This window comes from Panthera pardus, unplaced genomic scaffold, assembly GCF_024362965.1.
Source record: "Panthera pardus isolate Hobbes unplaced genomic scaffold, ASM2436296v1 HiC_scaffold_16, whole genome shotgun sequence".
Taxonomy (NCBI): Eukaryota; Metazoa; Chordata; class Mammalia; order Carnivora; family Felidae; genus Panthera; species Panthera pardus.
In genome coordinates this window covers 61,482,827-61,503,109 of record NW_026526721.1, presented here as the reverse complement: position 1 = coordinate 61,503,109, position 20,283 = coordinate 61,482,827, and positions in this window count along the sequence as shown.

The following is a 20,283-nucleotide window of genomic DNA, read 5'->3' as shown; positions in this document are numbered from 1 at the left end:
TGTATCTTATGCCTATAGGAAATTGAATTTAGGAATGTGTGTCACCACAGAGTGAAAATGAAAACCTAACTGAGAAATCATACCTTTATAAGATAGGTACTAGATGCCACCCACAAGTGGCCATTTCCATCTCTGTGAACTAAGGCACTATGGCAGCAGGTGGGAGTTTACTCCAGCCTTCACCAGGAAAATGCATCCTTCTGCCTGATTACCACTTCTCTGGATAACTGCTCACATGATTTGGCTTCTGGTTGGCTCTGTGTCTGTGGAAGGCAAGCGGACAGAAACAACATGCCTAAGTCAATGACATGCCCCTGTAGAAAGATCTGTGGGAAGCATATGAATACCTGGTAATTGGGACAATTCTGGGCACATTAGTATGATTTCATGGCAGCATGGCACAATCTGTGAACATTTTGATGAACATTTCACTCCTGGAGAGTGTGTAGGAGGTCCGATGAATATTTTCATGCTACAAATAAATGTGTGAGTGCTATGGCTTCTTCCGCCTACCACCCCACTCCCTTTCAACCATACTAAGAGAAAGGGAGGGGGAAATACATAGGTTTGTATATATGTATTTATATATGCTTGCATATGCATATAAATGTATATGTGTGTATACAGATATGCATGTTAATATGCACACGCTTCCACATATGTATAAATAATATATAGTTGTGCCTAAGAAAAAAATGAAGAAAAAAAAAAGAAACTTTTATATCTTAAAATAGAGGCTTTGAGATAAATATGTGAAATGGTGAGTTCTGGACGCAACCTGCAAGCAGGGCAGGCCTACCCACTAGACATCTCTGCAGATTAGAATTATTCTGCTTTTGCTGATAAATGTCATGGAGAACAGGTGATCCATTTCAGACAACTGGATGGGAACTTTAGTTGTCCCAAACAAATATCTGTCACCATCACCATCCCCTCAAGTATTCTGTGTTAATTCATATTGTCCCTAATCATCAGCAAGGATGACATTTAGGCATATATTAGGCAGTTATCTAACCTCAAGTTACAGTTTTTGAACTCATTGGCACACAGGAAATAGATGAAGCAATAGAAAAAGAGGAAGATGCCTAGGGAGGATGTACAGACCAGGAAGCCAATATCACTGAAATGATCTTTTTGGAGGTGAGACATAATCAGGAGAAGCCAAAATAGATAGGGTGTTAAGAGGGTGCATGGTAGAGAGCAAATATATTTTTTTATTCTTCTAAATAATTAATAAAGAGAAAAAAGCATCTCAATAAAAATGCCAAGGGAGATACTAATATTTTTTGAGTACTCCCTGTGTACCAGGCACTGAGGTAATCATTTTGCATATGTGTTGGAACATGAAAACATTCCTGAATTTGGGTTTTATGGATAATAATTCAAGATTTGAGCTCTTTATGGAAATGTGGAGCTAAATGTACATTTCCTGAGGAATTGTGGCCCTTAATTTATTGCTGCCAGAAACTTGTACAATGACCTGGAACAAAGCACTTCATCTTCCTGGGGATTTTATTTTGTCATCCATAAAATAAAACAGAGGGTTTGGAAATATCTCTAGGTTTCTACCCAACTCTATGTACATTGATTCGGTTAAGTGCCCTTATAGAACATTGCATGCTACACACAGAAATATAGTCTAGTGGTTAATGAATTCATCAGCAAAAGATCCAATCCAGACTCCAGTGCATTTATTTACTTATTTGTTGAAGGGCCTTATGGAGATTATCAAACTTTTCTGTGCTTTTAGTATGTTCATGTATAAAATACGGATAATAATATCTCCAGCCTTACAAGGCAATTGGAAGAATTAAAGAAGCTGATGCTTATCAAGAACTTAGCATAGTTCCTAGAACATTGTAAGTGCTCAATAATTGTTTTTGTATTTGTTGAAGGTGATATTATCATAATCATCACAGATAAGGCAATTATGAGCATTGATATCTTTAGATTCTGATTTCACAATCAGGACTCAGCAGGAAAGAGCCAGTCCAGTAGAAGAAGAGCTGCTTCAGACTGTGCTTGATTGAGTAATTAAAATCATAGCTTTAAAACTGCTTAGTTAAGAGCCAATGAATAGGCAAAATTTTTAAGCATCAACTTTTGTGCCATGTTCCTTCTTTTCCTATCCTTGCTTTTGTTGAGGAATTAATCTGGATTTCAAGTAATAAGAAAAGGGGGTAGTAAAGGCCAGTGCATTACATCAACATACTGTACCAGTGACAGTGTTGACACTTTGATCAAGGCTTCTACTCATCATGATGTTTGTAAAGTTGGGCCATTGTCAACCCTGGCTAAAACCATTCAAGGCTATGGCAAGGTTGCTCTTTGTTCAATCAAAGGTTTGTCATCAAATATGTGCTCCAGTTATTGAACCGTAAGCTTAATGTGAAGCACCTGTACTGTGAAAACTACTTCCAGGATAAGTGCATGTTTTTAAAAAATATGTGTAGAATATCCAAACACCAAATCATCCAACCTGGAGGGAGAATTTAATGTGTTTGTAATGTAAGAAGGATCTGCCCGGATTTCTGTGTCCCATGATCCTTTCCAATCTAAATCTGTGTTAGGATAAAGGCAGGCTGCTAATAAATGATGTCAGCTGAGCTACAGGCTTCCTGAAGAGTAGGCCATTTGGACCATCACAGGGAATCTTAATGACCACATCATATACACCAATTTCGTTTGATTTATTTTTATATTTTTTTCTCATTTAACTGGAAATTGTACTGCATAGCAAAATTATGAGTTGTGGTTCTCAAACTTGGCTGCACATTAAAAGCATCTGGGGATGTTTTTAAAATATGATGTGCCCAGGCCATTCCATATGCCAATTACATGAGAATTTCTGGAGTTTGGACTCAAGCTCAATAGTTTTTAAGGCCACCCAAATGATGTAATATGCAACCACGCTTCAGAACCAGGGCCTTCCAACACTGCTACTCAAGCTTGCCAAATTGGATTCATCAATTTTTTTATGTAAAGACATAGGTTTGTGAACTATGGCATAGTTTTAGCTGTAAAGTTTTTTCTTCCAAACTCAATTAAAAGGGACCATGTTTTTAAGTTTGAAACTCTAAGTTCCATGACCCTAGCTAGAGATGAGTCCACTCAAAGTGTGGTATGTACTTCCAAGATGAAAGGGCTGCCTTAGGGCTTTGGCTACTAGTAATTAAGAATCATTTGAGGGGCGCCTGGCTGGCTCAGGTCATGATCTCACCATTTGTGAGTTTGAGCCCTGCATTGGGCTCTGTGCTCACAGCTCAGAGCCTGGAGCCTCCTTCGGATTCTATGTCTCCCTCTCTCTCCACCCCTCTCCCTCTCATACTCTGTCTCTCTCTCTCAAAAATAAATAAACATTAAGAATTAAAAAAAAAAAAATCATTTGATGAGCTTGTTAAATAGGCCAATTCCAGGTTCCTTTATCCCTAATTTCTGATTCTTGCCTGGGATAGCTCCTAGAAATGTGCATTTTTTAACCAACATGACAGGTTTGGGGTTGGGATATTATAAATTTACAGAGGCCTGAGCTCCATTCCTGGGTTTTCTGATCCAGAGAATCTAGGTAAGGCTTAATATATTGTTAAGTTCTTGCTTCATAGCAAATTACCTGAAAACATAATGGCTTGAAACAGCAGCCATTTATTGTTCACAAGTGTAGGGATGCTTCTTCTGGTCACAACTGGCCTCACTCATGCATCTGTGATGATCTGAGTATTGGCTTTGCTGAAGTTGGCTGGAGTCTGTCAAGTGTTGGGGGCTGGCTTTCTGTTACTCGGTTTGGGACAGCCTTGGGTCTTCTCCATGTTTCCCTCACGTCTCTCTATGAGGCTGGCCCAGGTTTTCTCATGGCCCAGAGACAGAGCAATAGAGAAAGCAGAAGCCTACAAGACATACCATGTCTTTTCTCATATTCTGTTAGCCAAAGCAAGTACAAGGCCAGTCCAGATGCCCAGATTGGAAAATAGACTCTACCTCTTATAAGAAGCAGTTCTAAAGTCATTTTACAAAGAACATGGACACGAAGAGAGGTCAAGAACTGCAGCCATTTTTGCAACAGACAGAACAAATCCAGGCATCTATTTCTTTATCATTATTACATATGGTATTTCATAAAATTGTCACAATAATCTGATGAAATGTGTAGTATTAGCCAAGTTTTGCTGAAAACAAGGGACCATAGGGATCCCAGGGGATGATAAAACAATTGCTAATGATGTGTAGGGACAGGTTTCAGGTACAATTTGCAGATAAATATTTTAACTTAAATGAGCCGCAGAAGATGAGATCATTACCAGTTTGGCAGGCATACTGGATTAAAGTACAAATGTGCTGATATTGTGAGATGGAGGTATTTTATGAAAGAAGTGGTGGCATTCAAGATTCTGTTTCATTTAGATTTCACGGCTCTCTTTTGAACCCTAATCCTGATTTATTTTATCAGATTCTGACACAGTGGGGCATATGCAGTTGATGCAGCGATGGCTGGCACTTACATTCAGCTCCATCTCAGGCCTCAGCAATGGGAAACTGGAGGATTATATTCATTTGACCTTTGGGGAGAAATTGCCTGGTGATCTAGTTAATTGAGGTTGCAAGGAAAACTATCAAACCTCTATCCCAGCTGGGATGATTATGTAATATCGTTTTGTGTTTTAAAAGCTCTGCAAGAAAAGTTAACTTGTATAAAGGGAATGGAATGCATAGCAATGAGGGACAAGAACTATGCTTCTGGCCCTGCACCAGCCCCATTTAACCTGCTGTGCTATTTCTCATCTCTGCCTCTCTTATCTCAGTGGTTAAAGCAGGAGCTCTACCCCCTCCTTACAGGACAGACAGAGGAAAGCTCTATTTTTATGTGGCCAAGTAGAACTGCCTTTTCAGCATATCAGGGCAAGCGAACAAAATGGTTTCTCAGATAAAATCACAGCTCATTTTTAGGCCTAATGTCAATTTTTACTTTTCTACCTTGGGAGATACGTTACAGGAGAATGGAGTAAGATAATTTAATGTTCTTTTGTACTTATTTGACATCTCTTACACAATTTTGTAGCAACTCCGTGTTAGCTTCTTATTGGGGAGTGAACTTATTTTTTTCCTGGGCTTCTGGGTCTGCTTTCACTGACGTATCAACAGAGCACTGGATATTTGGGGGGCTTGGGTCAGAGGTCATAGGTGAGAGGCCTGGTGGCAGGATTTATCACCTATGAGAGTGTGCGAGCCTTAAAAAAGAGCTGTGTTTCCCTTTGTCATCCTGTGGCCTAGTTCAGTGCCTGACACTTAGGCGAGAAGTGTAGGACAGGAGATCGGAGACTGGCATCTGAGCATGGACTTCCTGAGTTTGTTTTTCGTATCTGCCACATGCTGAGGACTTCAGGCAAGTTACATGACATCTCTGTGCCTCTGTGTATTCATCTCTAAATGGCGACACAAGTAATGTCTATTTCATATCATTATATCATTATGAGGATTAAATTTGGCAATACACATAAAAGACTGAAATGAGTGCCCTAGGTACTTAACAAATATTATCATTCCTTAATAAATATACATTCAGTAAGTAGAAAGAAATGTTATATTAGTATCATATAATCTGACTATAGATTATATTAAATGGAAGAATTCCTAGGGAAAAGGAGTATAATTTTTAGGACCTAAAGAAACAGTATTAATAATTTATGGACACCTGGGTGGCTCAGTCAGTTGAGCATCCAGCTCTTGGTTTTGGCTCAGGGCATGATCTCACGGTTCATGGGTTCGAGCCCCATGTCAGGCTCTATGCTGACAGAGCAGAGCCTGCTTGGGATTCTCTCTCTCCCTCTCTCCTGCCCCTCTCCAGTGCACATGTGTGCATGCTTGCATGCACTCTCTATCTCTCTCTCTAAAAAGTAAACTAAAAAAAACAATTAAAAAAACAAATAATCTAGTTTTTTTTTTTTTTTACTAGATATTGTTTTTCTATCTTTCCTAGTACTGCAACTTTACATTTTATGTAGATTTCCCTTTGTGCACATAAATCCGGTTTCAGTTCCTTTCCTTCCCACAGAAATTCTCCCATATCATATGATTTATAGTCTGATTACATGATATTTATATAAGCTTACAGTGAGCAATTATTATAGTTTTTACCTAATTTATGCTTTTAATTTATTTTTAATGTACTCATGTAATTGGGGGCTATTTGTGGATTCTCCAAGCTTAATATCAGAGTATCTATGTTCTGCTTGCAATACACTTTTTTTGGTTTATTTTTTTAAAAAGTGATATTAAGCACTGGAACTCTGAAACCACCTTTAGCAAAGGGGCAGAAAAATAAAAAGAGCTTGGGCTTTGGAATGAGAATAGGGTTCAAATCTCAGCTCTTCCAGGAGAGGCTTAAAATTATTTGATTTCTCTGAGCCTCCATCTCCTTCTCTCTAAAGGGGGTTGTATGTACTTGACAGTCTCAAGACTGTTATGGTACCTGGCACATAATAGATACTTTGTAAAGGATACCTATTAAGGGGGGTAGCCTTTGGTCTAAAAAGGGAGTCGGGTTTGGTAGAGAGGCAGTAGTTGTTAACTAAAAGCGTTATAAATCAATCTTTGTATCAATATAGATCGAGCTATCTATCTTTTTTTTTCTGTTTCCACTTTCATAAACCAGGATTAAAACCATTGAGGTACCAGGGCACCTGGGTGGCTCAGTCAGTTAAGTGCCAACTCTTGATTTTGGCTCAGATCATGATCTCACCACTGGCTAGTTTGAGCCCCGAATCAGGGTCTGTGCTGACAGCGCAGAGCCTACTTGGGATTCTGTCTCTCTCCCCTTCTCTCTCTGCTCCTCCCCTGATTGTGCTCTCTTTCTCTCAAAATAAATAAATAAACCTTTTTTTTAAAAGATCATTGGTGGCCCTGATATGCTCCTATGTGATTGCTATATCACTTCTGTGACTGAGAGGGGCAGATGGATAGAAGCAGAGAAGGGATCTGGGTGCGTGGGTGTGATGGTTGAGCAGGAGCCCTGAGGCCACAGGTGAAGGTGCTATTGTGAGAAGTGTGAAGTCAGTTCATGCTTTATTCTTGTTTGCCACCCTTCACCAAGTCGTTCCACGGAGGCGGTTTCTCAATGTTCTTTTGAGCCTTGGAAAACTCTTATCTAGTGGAGACAGCAGACACAGGCAGAGAAATGACACAGTCAAATCCCGTGTCCCAGAATGGGTTGTTTCTACACTTCCTTTCTTTCAGATCTGGGGAGAACAGGCATGCTTCCTGGGAGATGAGCACTTCCTCTCCCCTCCTGAAGCTGGGAGTAAGCACCCGCCGTACCCACCATACCCGCCCATGTCTTCCAGACTCTCTTCCTCTCCTTGTCTCCTCAACGTCTCTTCCCTAATTGAGGAGAAGGTGAGCATGGAAGAAACTGCTAAAGGCCCATGAATATTTCAAAGGGAAAAGCCAAGGGACTCCATTAAACCTCGTACACTCTTCCGTAAATGGGGAAAGAGACTGAATAATGAAATGCTCAGAGCTGCTGAGACAATGCCAGAGCAAAACAGGCAGATATAAAATAAAATGCTTCTCACCATGATAAAAACTCCATTTCCTCTCCAGCCTTCTCCCTCAGCCAGTTCTTTTCAAACCTCCAACATTTTTGTGCCTATCGCCACAAAAGGGCATGGGAGGCCAAATAGCACAATGGCTAAACACAAGTCTTCCCAGTCCAAGAGTCCCAGTTGGAATCTGGTTTCTCATAGGGACTGGCTGCATTACTCTGGAAGGTACTTTACCTACATGTCAAGATGAAGAAATTCAGGATCGGGGAGCTAATGATACAGTGCCCACATTAGAATAGTGTGATGAGAATCAAGTGCGGCGAAACACATAAATCTCAGAGCACAGATTACTTGCCTAGGAAATGTTCCTTTTTTTATGTATTCTCCTCCGCATTCTTTTCTTACATGCCTGGAAACTATCTTCTTCCAGCTTCTCACCAGACCACAGCTGTGCAAGGCCTCTACCCGTCGGTCGGGTCAGCAGCTGGTTCTGGCATTTCCAGGGCAAGCAGCCCATCTGCCTGACAGACGCAGCAGACTCAGTCCTCTGTCTAATGGCCCTGGGGGAACAAGGCTTTTAAGCCCACACAGGCATGCAACAGGCTAGAAAGCCTTCCTTAATGGCCCCTGTGCTGTCAAGATCAGTTAAGTCAGTAAGGCAATACCTTCTGCTTTCTAGTCTGGCAGGAAAATATGCCTCTTTTCGTTCCCTTTCTTTAGCTACATCCGCACAATATAAAAATCACTTTTGAATTGTCCAACCTTCCATATTTGCCACTATCAACTCAGAGCCCAAGCAGGTATCTCTTGAACTCTGGCATTGCTAGAGTAGGAGGAACGGGAACTATTTTCCCAGTGATGAGCTCTGTGTAAACTCCCTGAGGGCAGAGATGGTGGAGACACTGACCAAGATGTTTTGGAATCAGTTCATCAGTAAAGCATCCTCCTAAAGATTACAGAATTTTCTCTGAGTCATTGAAAAATACTGCAGTTTCTGCTCACAAACTGTCTCTGTTCAGTTTTCTATACCAGAATACCATAGCCTGGGTGGCTTATGAACAACAGAAATTTGTTTCTCACAGTTCTGGAGGCTGTAAGTTCAAGGTCAAGACACCAGCAGTATAAGATTCTGGAGAAGATGCTCTTCCAGGTTTAAGACTGTTGACTTCTTGCTGTGTCCTCATGTGGCAGGGGAGCTCTGCGGGGCCTTTTTTGTAATAGCGCTGATCCCATTCATAAGGGCTCTACCATCATGACCTAACCAACTCCCGAAGGCCCTACCTCCTAATTCCATAACATAAGGGGTTAGGATTTCAATATGTGAATTTTTTTGTGGTGGGGAGAGGGGGGCACAAACACAGTCCACAGTATAAACATTATTGCATGACTACTTAATAGTCAGTCTCAGTATTAGAAGCTGGCAATGCAAAAAACATTTTAGTGGTCCCTGCCCTTAGTGTCTTAGAGTCTAATAGACAACTGAATTTGCATTAAATAGGCAACTAATTGGGTAGACAACTAAATGGGTGAATATAATGCAGTGGATGTCTAACATAGAAGTTAAACTCCATAGCAAGACACATGTGGGAGGACGCCTATAAGCGGATGGCCGCGGGAGTGGGGGGGGGGGGGTGGGGAAATCAAGAAAGACCTCTCGAAGGTGGTGGTGGGTGAATTGAGTCCTGAAGTGTAAGAATTAACCAATTGCTTGGCACAAGACACAATTTTCTGGTATGAAACTAGAGAAAATTCAAATAAAATGCCACATACTTGATCTCATATCTCATCTTTTTTGTGATGACTCCCCCCAGCTATTCTACTGAAAATTAATCTCACCTATTTTTTATCTTCTATAGCTGACCCACTTATATCTGTAATTTAGAATTTAAACTGTTTTACAACTATTTCAAGTCTCACTCCCAGCAAAATTGTAGGCTTCTTGACAGTAACGGTTTTAGCAATGTGAATTTTACATTTCCAATATTTCATGTGAGGTTTTGTCAAAGGTCATCTATCGAAGACAAAGACCATGGATTCTACTCCTGACTCTGAAACTGTTTGCATGATTTGCTGAAGTTTTCATGAATAACAATTCCTAATTTCAATTGCCCAATCCATAAAGTAGGGATAATATCCCTCTTTCAGTCATTACATGGGATGATACGATGTTAATGATGGAATACTTCTAAAATGCTTCTTGTAAATACTTCTTAAAATACTCTAAAATTAGCTTACTGAACATACCCCCTGATAATTGCCTTTTACTGAATATAATGCTGGACATTCTGTACTTTGGTATCTGCATCAGTCAGGATAGGTGAGATTAGGCTGCAGTAATGAACATCCCTCAAATCTCAGTGACTGAAATCAACTAAGGTGTATCCTTAGTTATTTAACTTGTCCCCCTAATGTGTGGAGGATGGGATATCTGCACTTATAGTCACTCAGGGACACAAGGAAGTGGCCAAATACCTTCTTTAGTACTCCCAGTTGCAAAGACAGAAAGAAAGAATTTGAGAATCTCACATGGGCACACACATGCTTCTGCCAGGAGGTCACTACTGTTTACAACTCAATAACTAGAGATAGTCGTATGATACACACACAGCCATAAGAAGTACAATCCATAGAGTCCTAGGGAGTTGATGAACAGCAGGAGCGTTCTGGTGGTACTGGGTATTAATGGTCTGCTGCCTTTGAGTAGCTCACAGTGGAGTAAAGAAGATGGACAAATAAAAACTGCAGAGTGACTATAAGAAAAGGTGACCTCATGGGGCTAAGGGACATAAATAGTAGACTAATTCATTCATTCAAGAAACACTTATTGAACACCTATATTATGCTAGGAACCAGGGATCCCAAGAACCCAATTCCTGCTTTCAAGGATCACATGGCCTTGATGAAATAAAGAAAGAGAAAAAAAGAGCATGAATTGTCACCCTTGTGCCAAGCTCAGGGATGTATTTAATCCTCATTACAATTCTACAAAATTGCCAGTGTCCCCATGTTACATGAAACCCGATCATCTCCAAGGTCCCTATGTTATGGTGACAGAGCTGGAATTGGAACCAGATCTGTCTGTTCCAAAAGCAGTGCTCTTTTACCATGGCATGCCAACTCATTGGTCAGAGAGAGAAAATGTATAAGCAGCAAATTACAGCATGGGAAATATAACAGCATGAACAGTGTGTTCAGTGTGTATTCTGTGCACCCTGGAGAGGCAACTAAATGCCTGGGGAGTATCTGAAAGGCTTCTCCACGGAGGTGACATTTTAGCTGGGGCTTTTGAAAGATGAGTCAATATTTGCCATGCAGAAATCAATTCAGTCTAAGTAGTAATAAATGGGGCTTAAAGAGGCAAACAGCCAAGTTGTTTATCTAACGTCAAATGTCCCCATGATCACACATTTCCATCTGTCTTCCTTGCCACCAGCATCCTTCTAAATTGTCAGATTCATAACCCTACAGCCACCCTCCATTTCCCTCTCTTTTTCACCCTTTCCATCCCATTGGCAATCTATCACCAACTTCTGACAAATTCTTCCTTGTGTTATTTCCAAAGAGTGCACTAAATAACCAAATCTCCAAGAGGGTGGCTGTTTGGAGGACAGGAACGTTTCCTGGTGTAATCACAGATCTCCTATCTGCTTACGTTGCTGAAATAAACATGTTTCTCCACTGTCAGCAAATCTGAAGTCAATGTCGTGGGAACAGGGCAAAGCCGTTTTTCTCACCCAGCTTCAGCAAGTGCCAGTTTAGCTCTGCCTGGTGCTGGCAAAGGAAGAAGGAAGAGTGAAATGTGATTGTTTCTGAAGGTGTAAGCTAAAGCTGGAATAATAGTAAAGGGAACCCTACTTCAGATTTTCCCTGCAGATGTTTCCCTCTTTTAGCTCCTTACAAAAGTGTAAGAGAAGAGTTTTCTGTTTTTTAAGAAAATTCCATTTTCATTTGTTAAATGAGCCAACTTAATATAGAAGAGATGGAGAAAGAATAAGTAAAGAATATTAATATATATTTTGAAGACACTGGATTTATGTTCTACTCAGCCTCTCTTTTTTTAAAATGTTTTTTATTTATTTTTGAGAAAGAGAGAGAGAGCAAAGCATGAGCTGGGGGCGGGGAGCAGAGAAAGAGAGAGAGAGAGAGACACAGAATCTGAAGCAGGTTCCAGGCTCTGAGCTGTTAGCACAGATCCTGACATGGGGCTTGAATTCTCAAACTGTGAGACCATGACCTGAGCTGAAGTCAGACGCTTAACCGACTGAGCCACCAAGGCACCCCTGTACTACTCAGTCTCTTAACTATTTTACCTGGTTATACCAAATCAGAACATCTTCTTTTCTTTTTCCCAGGGGTCAGCATTATAAATTTTATCATCAACAGAAAATCCAGTGATTCTTTCTTTTACTTATGATGAAATATGGACTAAACAAACAATTAGAAATGATCTGGAAATGTGTCAATGATGCATTGTTTAGTTTGCTAGTACTTTGTATGACTTGAAAATCTCTTCAAAAAGGGCTTACTATGTTAAGATTTAGCCAGCAGGAGGCCAAAGATGTGGAGGGAGGTGACATTCTGCAGGTAGCATTATACTTATTTAAATTTTCTAAGCAATTTCATTTTAACTGACTATAAAGTAGTTATAATAAAACTGAAAGATGGCCTCTAAATTATGTTGGAGATGTTTGGAAGATTCTCCAATATGAGATTTGGAAAAGTCTTAAGGGGAGGAATATTATTGATTCTGAATCCACATAGCTAGTGAGGAAAAAAGGTCCTCTCTTATTTTTAAAAGATTTATGGAGAAACTGAGGATTGGGGATCCTTGAGTAGTAGGACAGTAATACTCTGGAGGTAGAGAATTTGGCAGGAACATAGTATATGTTTCCTGAATCTTAAAATGTGGATTTTTTCATATGTTAATATTTCTAAAATAAGATTCATTTTCAATGATGTATATACTTAATATGATAAAGTTAATTTTATTATTTTTTTTCTAAAAGGAGCAATTGTTTATAACTATTTTATTAGCCATTTGTGTGAAATGACTGTTCAAATCTTTTGGCCAATGTTTAATTGAATCACATATATATTATATATAATATTACATATATATGTATATATACATATATATATTCTTACTGTTGAGTTGTAAGAATTTTTTCATATATTCTGGATACAGTCTTTTATCAGATTATATTTGTGTATGTCCAGAATATATCAAAGAATTCTTACAACTCAGTAGAAGTGTATACATATGAAATATATATGTATGTATATATATATATATATATATATATATATATATAAACTGTTTCACAATATGTAGCATGTGTATTCATTTTCTTTATATTGTCTTTCAAAGATCAAATGTTTTGTTGGCATTCATTTATTGATTTTTTTCTTTTATAAATCATGCTTTTATCTTATATAAGAAATCTTTGCCTATCCTATGATTACAAAGATTTTCTCCTATATTTTTAGGCATATTATAGTTTTAGTTTTTACATTTAAGTCTATGATGCAGTCTGAATTAAATTTTGTATATAATTGGATGTAAGAGTTGAGGTTTATTTTATTCTATATAGATATCCATTGGTCTAGTGCCCTTTTTTGAAACAACTATCTTTTCTGCATTGAATGACCTTGGCTTTTTATCAAAACTCTATTGAATATATAACCATGGGTGTATTTCTAAACTCTCTATTCTTTTCCTTTGAGATGTGGCAACACCATACTGCCTTTATTACTGTAGCTTTATAGTGAATTTTAAAATCAAATAGTACAAGCTAGTTCTTTCTCAAAATTACATTGCCTGTTTTAGGTCCTTTGCCTTTCCAATAAATTTTAAAATCAGCTTGCCAATTTTTCCAAAAAAAGAAAAAAGCTTGCTGGAATTTTAATCATTAATAATCTGTGAAAGGCAAATTAAAAGCACAATAAGATACCTCTACATATCCACTAAAATGGCTAAAATTACAAAAACTGACAACACCTGGTGCTGGTGAGGGAACAAATGGAACTCTGCTGTGTTGCTGATTAGAATGAAAAATGGTGTAACCACTTTAGAAAACAGGTCAGCAGCTTCTTAAGAAATGAAATATCCACTTACTATGTGACCCAGCCATCTTACTCTTAGTTATTTGCTCAAAAGAAATAAAAACATATGTTAACACAAAGATATGCACATAAATGTTAATAGCAATTTAATTCATAATAGCCTCAAATAGGAAATAACCCAAATGTCCAATAACAGGTGAGTGGATAAACAAATTATACTGTATCCATACAGTGGAATAATAGTCAGCAACAGAAAAGCCTGAACTACTGGTACATTTGGTACATTAAACAATGTAGATGAATTTTTAAAAGATGCTTCTTGAAAGAAGCCAGACACCATGCAATGCAGTTTATATGAAAATCTAGAAAAGATCAAATATGTAGTGATAGAAGGAAGATTCATTGGTGGTGGAGAGTTGGGGTAAGGTTGGAACTAGACTGGGAAAATACAAAAAAGGAATCTTTTGGGGAATAATGGAAATGTTCTATACCTTGTGATGAGGGTTACACAAACGTATGCATTTTCCAGAGCCTATTGAACAGCACAGTTAAAATATGTTCATTTAATTACATGTATAGTATACATCAATAAAATTGATTTTAGGGGCACCTAGGTGGCTCAGTCAGTTAAGCATCTGACTCTCAATTTCGGCTCAGGTCATGATCTCACAGTTGTAAGATGGAGCCCTGAGTAGGGCTCCATGCTGGGCATAGAGTCTGCTTAAGATTCTCTAAATAAATAAATAAATAAATAAATAAATAAATAAATAAAATTGATTTTATAGTTAATAAAGTTGATTCCTATTTCCTTCTTGAAACACTTTTCTTTCTCAAGAATTTTACACTTTTATGGTCTTTCCCCTGCCTTTCTGGTTGCTGCCTCTTAGTTTCCTTTATTGGTTCCTGTGAGTGTCCTGAGGCTTGATCCTCAGCCTTTCTCTCTCTTCTCTCTCTCAGAAATAGTCTCTGTAATATTTAACTTTAATACCACCAGCTTAGCTCTTTCTTTTGTGTTGGAGACTCGTAAATGCATCTTCCTACTTGACATCTCCAATTAAATGTATCATAGGCATCTCAAAATTAACCAATGCAAGCTAAACTCATTTACTTTCAAACCTGCTCCTCCCTCACTCTTTGCTTTCCGAGAAAATGAATTAAATGGTATCATTGTATGCCCAGTTGTTCATGACAAAAGTTTGAGAAATATATTTTATATCTTCCTTTTCCTCACTCTCCAGCTAGTCTGTCAGTAAGTTTTGTTGAATCAACACTTAAACATATCTTATATATTAGTCACTGTTCTCCAGAGAAGTAGAACCAATAGGGTATGTACATAGGAAGAGATTGATTATAAAGAATTGACTCGCATGATTGTGGAGGCTGACCAGTCCAAAATCTGCAGGATGGGCTGGGAGCCTGGAGACTCCAAATGGCCAGTATTCTAGTTTGAGTCTGACAGCCATCAGGCTAGAGAACAAGGAAGAGCCAATTTTCCAGTTTGAGTCCAGTCGGTCTACTGGAGAATTCGCTCTTACTTGGGGATGGTTTATGCTTTTAGACCTTCAAGTGTTTGGATGAAACCCAACCTTGTTATTCAAATTGATCTGCTTTATTCAAAGTCTTCCAATTTATGTGTTAATCTGATCCAAAAATATCCTCACAGAAACCGTAACGTTTGATCAATTATCCAGACACCATGGCCCAGCCAAGTTAACAAATTAAATTAACCACTATACCATATTAAATCTCTCCCCTCCTTCACCACCATTTCTCCTGTCCCAGCCACCATCATCTCTCATTGGTCTCCCACTTCTATTTTTGCCCTCTATCCTGACTTTGCAGAAAATCAGAGTTCCCTTTTTATAAGATATATCAAATACATTGACTCCCTTGCTTAAAGTTCTTAAATGGCTTCACATTGTACAGATGGTACAATCTCCTTATCAAGGCTACAGTGACTTAATGACGTGGCCCTTCTACTTGACAGTCTCAAACTGTCCCACTTTCCCTTACTTGCCACCTCCCAGCCACTCATTTCCAGCTGGCTGGAACACAGCCAGCTCTTACCCACTGGGCTTGAACTTGCTGTTTCTGCTGCCTCATCTTCTCCTCCCTTCTTCCCACAGCTCCCTTCTCCTCAACCCCTTTTTCCAGTGTTTCTGCTTATTCCCCTTCATCTCCCATCTAAACAGTAACTTTAGCCTCCTGACCAATCTTCACCTTTACAACTTCTTTGTACTCTGCATTATGGGCAGTTTATTTTTAAATCACAAATCCAGTCTCTAAAATTTCTGTAATATAAGGTTCTTAACCTTTTTTGTTCCCTAGATCCTTTGACAGCTGACTAAACATATACATCCATTATCCTTCTCAGAATACTGTCTGAAAATAATAATATAATGTTTTGCTAGCTACCTTCATAACTGAAGGTGTTATAACTGAATCCTTGTCTCCTTCCAAAATTCGTATGCTGAAGCCCTAACCCTCAACATTATGGTGTTAAGAGGGGTGGGGGTTGAGAAGCAAGTAGATTTGGATGTGGTCATGAAGGTGGACCCCATGATAGGATCAGTGCCCTCATAAGAAGAGGAAGAGACAGCAGAGTGCCTTCTCTCACTGCCAGGTGAGGATACAGCAAGAAGGTGGCCATCTAAAGCAAGGAAGAGAGCCTTCACTAAGAATCAAATAATCTGCTCTCATCTGGGACTTCTCAACCTCCAGACCTAAGAGAAATAAATGTTGTTTTTGAAGCCACACAGTCCATGGTATTTTGTTATAACAATCCAAGCCGACTAAGACAGAAGGAGACACTGTGTTTTACATGATAATCAGTAAAAATAAAGATTTATTGTATTTTTCATCTAAGTTTACAAACCCATTCAATTCTATCCCAGACGAATTCTAGTGGTTGAGTGCTTATATACTATAATTTATACAAGAGTCCAAACTCCTTAGTTAGTTTTCTAAACTCTTTACAACTATCTCCAACGCTTTTCCAAGCCTTTTATGTGTACAAAAACCGTGCATCCCTTTGCGCTCTATAGATATGCAGACTTTTTGCCATTTCCAGCTCTCTTGTATGTTTAGGTCTGTAAATGTCTCTCTGTGTGGGATTTCTTTCTCCTACTTCTTCACCCAACAAACTTTCACGTTACTAAAGACTAAGTGTCTCTAATTTCTCCCCCTCCTCCAGGAAGCCTTCCCTATTCTCTGCACAGTTCGAGTATACCTCCACCTGGTTCTCACAGAAACATTCCTATACAGCAGCCATCACAACAATGCACTACTCTTGTTTTATGTTGGCACCCTTTAATTATCTGGATGGCTTCTTATTTCTTGTGTTATCTCCTGTGCTTAGGGCACAAGTGTTTAATACATTTCTGTGTAATCAACTGATAGTGACTTGAACCCAGGGTAGCTTCGAGGCTTCTGTGGAATAGTCAGAAAACAAAGACTGAGCATGGATAAATAGAAGAAATCATCCCATGTGAATTGCCCTGGTAACAGCTTTAAAGTAGCAGATGAGGACTTGTTTAATAATACACAACATGATGTAGTAACTCCAACTTGAGCCTCACAAAGACTATTTGAAGAGAAGGTAAGCAAAGGGGAAAAAGAAAGAAACTTGACTTTGTTCAAAAATAAAATAGGGGTGCCCGGGTGTCTCAGTCAGTTAAGAGTCCAACTCTTGGTTTCAGCTCAGGTCATGATCTCACGGTTCATGGTTCAGGCCCTACATCGGGCTCTGCGCTGATGGTGTGGACCCTGCTCCGGATTCTTTCTCCCTCTCTCTCATTCTCTCTCTCTCTCTCTCTCTTCCCCTCCCTCATTCATGCATGCTCTCTCTCTCTCTCAAAATAAATGAATAAACTTAAAAATATATATAATAAAGCCCCTTCCAGGGTGCTGGCTAATCATCCCTGTTTTAGGTGATACTTTGGCAAAATGAGCTCTTTTTTATTTCCTAATATCTTCAGAAGAGTTCCAAGATAGACAGTAGTGACAATTGATTCTATGTTATAGCTGTTAAGGTGAGTTTCCTGTTTTTGTTTTATTTTTGTTTTCAATTTTTTATTTCTTGTCCCACTTTCTGCATCTTATCAAATTATCATATACATGTATATATATACACACATTCATATTATATGTCTGTGTGTATATACATACATACATACATACTAACACATATGCAGTGTTTTCTACCCTAGGAACAAAACTATACTAATTTTTATTTCATTCAACACCCACTCTATTGTAGCATAACAGTAATATAACCAGAGTAAATATTTTTAAATATTTGTTCAACATAGTTTGCCAATTGCAAAGGATTCATGTTCATTAAGATGTATAATTACTTTCATACCATATGCTGTTCTGATATAAATTAAGGTTTGATATTTGAAAGAGACACCTATGATTCCAAGATTAGATCACACTCAATAACCTTTTCTTGTAAGCATATAACATGCTTTATGACTTTCACTCAGAGTTTGGGGATGGGAAGTGTTATTGGCATCACAACCCACAACCCCACTTCCAACCTTCCAACCTCATGTTTTCCTCCTCCGTAGACATAATGGTGTTATCTCTCAGTATTTTTAGTTTAGGCATTAAATCTTGAAAATATGCGATCAACATGTGGGCAAAGGGATATGCTATATACAGTGGATAACAAATCGCCATGCTTATGCCACACATGTTGTGAAAATGTATGCCACACATGTTGTGAAAATGTCCAGGGGCCAAAAACCAGGACCAGTAGGGTGGAAGCATCACCCAGGGGCTTACTTATGTGTAGGAGGTTACTGGGGCTGGGGCAAGCATGGAGGGGATGATATATCAGGAGTCTTTTAAGTTGCACATGGCAGAAATACAATTCAAACTTGCTTAGGCAACGAAAGGTATTGACACAGAGAATTGAAAAGTCCAAGAACAGTACTTGTTTCAAGCATTGCTGGAACTAGGTGACCAATGTTACCAGGACTCTGTCTCTTGCCGTTTCTTGGGCAGGCTCTTTCCAGATGGTGAGCAAACAGCCATTATAGAAGAAAATTCCAGGGAAGGACCTGGTTTAGTCACTTGCTGGTGCCTAAGCTAATTGCCAAAGCCAGGACATGTATTGGGCTGACGGGCCAGGCCTGGTTCTTACATCTAGTCTCTGTTGAGAAGAGAAAAGATTCAGAGTCAGCTGTATTCAAATTAAATGGCATAGAGTCAACACAAGAAAGAGGTAGTCTATTACCAGTGGACTGTGAAAAGATGCAGTGAACAAATGTCCACTGCTAAGTAACATTGTGAGAAAGTAGCTCATGGATGAATGCTATAGTTAGGAGAAACCAGTTTTAAAAGTGAGAAGGTCAAAAAGTATGTGCTAAATTTAAGGAGCAAATAAAAGACTTAAGTAAAATTTGTGGTTGCAGTTTTGAGAGGGATTCATTCACTTGCTGTTGTGATAGAAAATACTGAGTCAGCTGGGCATGCAAGGCTTTGGTGAGAAGATGCTGTTTGAGAAAAGACCTGAAAGAGCCACGGAGGTATCTAGGAGAAGAGCATTCCAAGCAGAGGGAACGGCACATGCAAAGGAGACAATGAAGTAACCGAGGGCCAAGATGCCGTCAGGTGTGAGCAAGCAGGGATGATGAGGAGGCCATTGCTGGAATCTCTTAGCCATCATTTAGTGACTGAATCACAACCTGTGAGAGTCACAAGGCCATTGCTGCCCCAACTTCATCACCAGGTATGATATGTGAGAGTGCTGAATTCTCCCTCTTCTTGGATAGGAGCCTGAGTTGTAACTTGGAGCTCCCGTGGGTAGTTTACAAAGCCAAAGGAAGGGAAAAGGAGGTAGACACTGACAGTCAAGAATCAAAGTCCATCATTCATTTATTCCTTCGTCCATTCGTGCATTCTTGAAGCGTTATTTGATATCCACTTGCTATTTTCAAACACTCAGGTAACCAGAGCATGAAACAGTAGGACAAAACTCGCTCGCCTAAGTGGTTTTACAGTCTAGCAGGAGTCATCTAAGAAGACTGGGCGGGCTACACTGGCAAGAGGAGTGGGAAGGAGGCAGGATTCTTAGGCCTAGGCCGGTAGGAGGTCAGAAAGTCAGCAAGGGGAGCAATGTCAGTGACCTCCCATGCAAAGACAGAGGCTGCCTACCCTGTGGGGGTGGGGAGATGACTCTTGCCACTGCTGAGGTCAGCACACAGGCACTGCCTCCCTCTGGCTGCCACTTGGCATTTCCCCTTGTTGATGAAACATCCCAAGGTCTCCAGGCTCTTCCCTGCCTCTACTTACTAAAGGTGGCGGAGGAGGGCTATGGAGGGTAGAAAACAAAGACAGCTGAACACAAAATGTCTCCTTTTGTTTCCACCCTGCATCTTTTTTTCCCAACATGTTGGAAAAGAAATTTTTAGAAAACATAATTCTACCTCTTTTGCTTATAAAATTCTATGCAAGAAAGATACCTTCTTTTTTACCCCAAGTATAAAATGAAATATTCATCTTATCTATAGTTTAAACATAAATTTGCACTCATGATGAATTAAATGAATGCTTGGTTCTCATAGCACTTAGTAACCATAATAGCTCCAGGTTATAAGAGGCCCTGGTTGATCAGCTTTTTCACGAACATGAGTTTTGAAGTGACCAAAGTAGTTTCAGGGCTGTAGGCTTCCCGGGC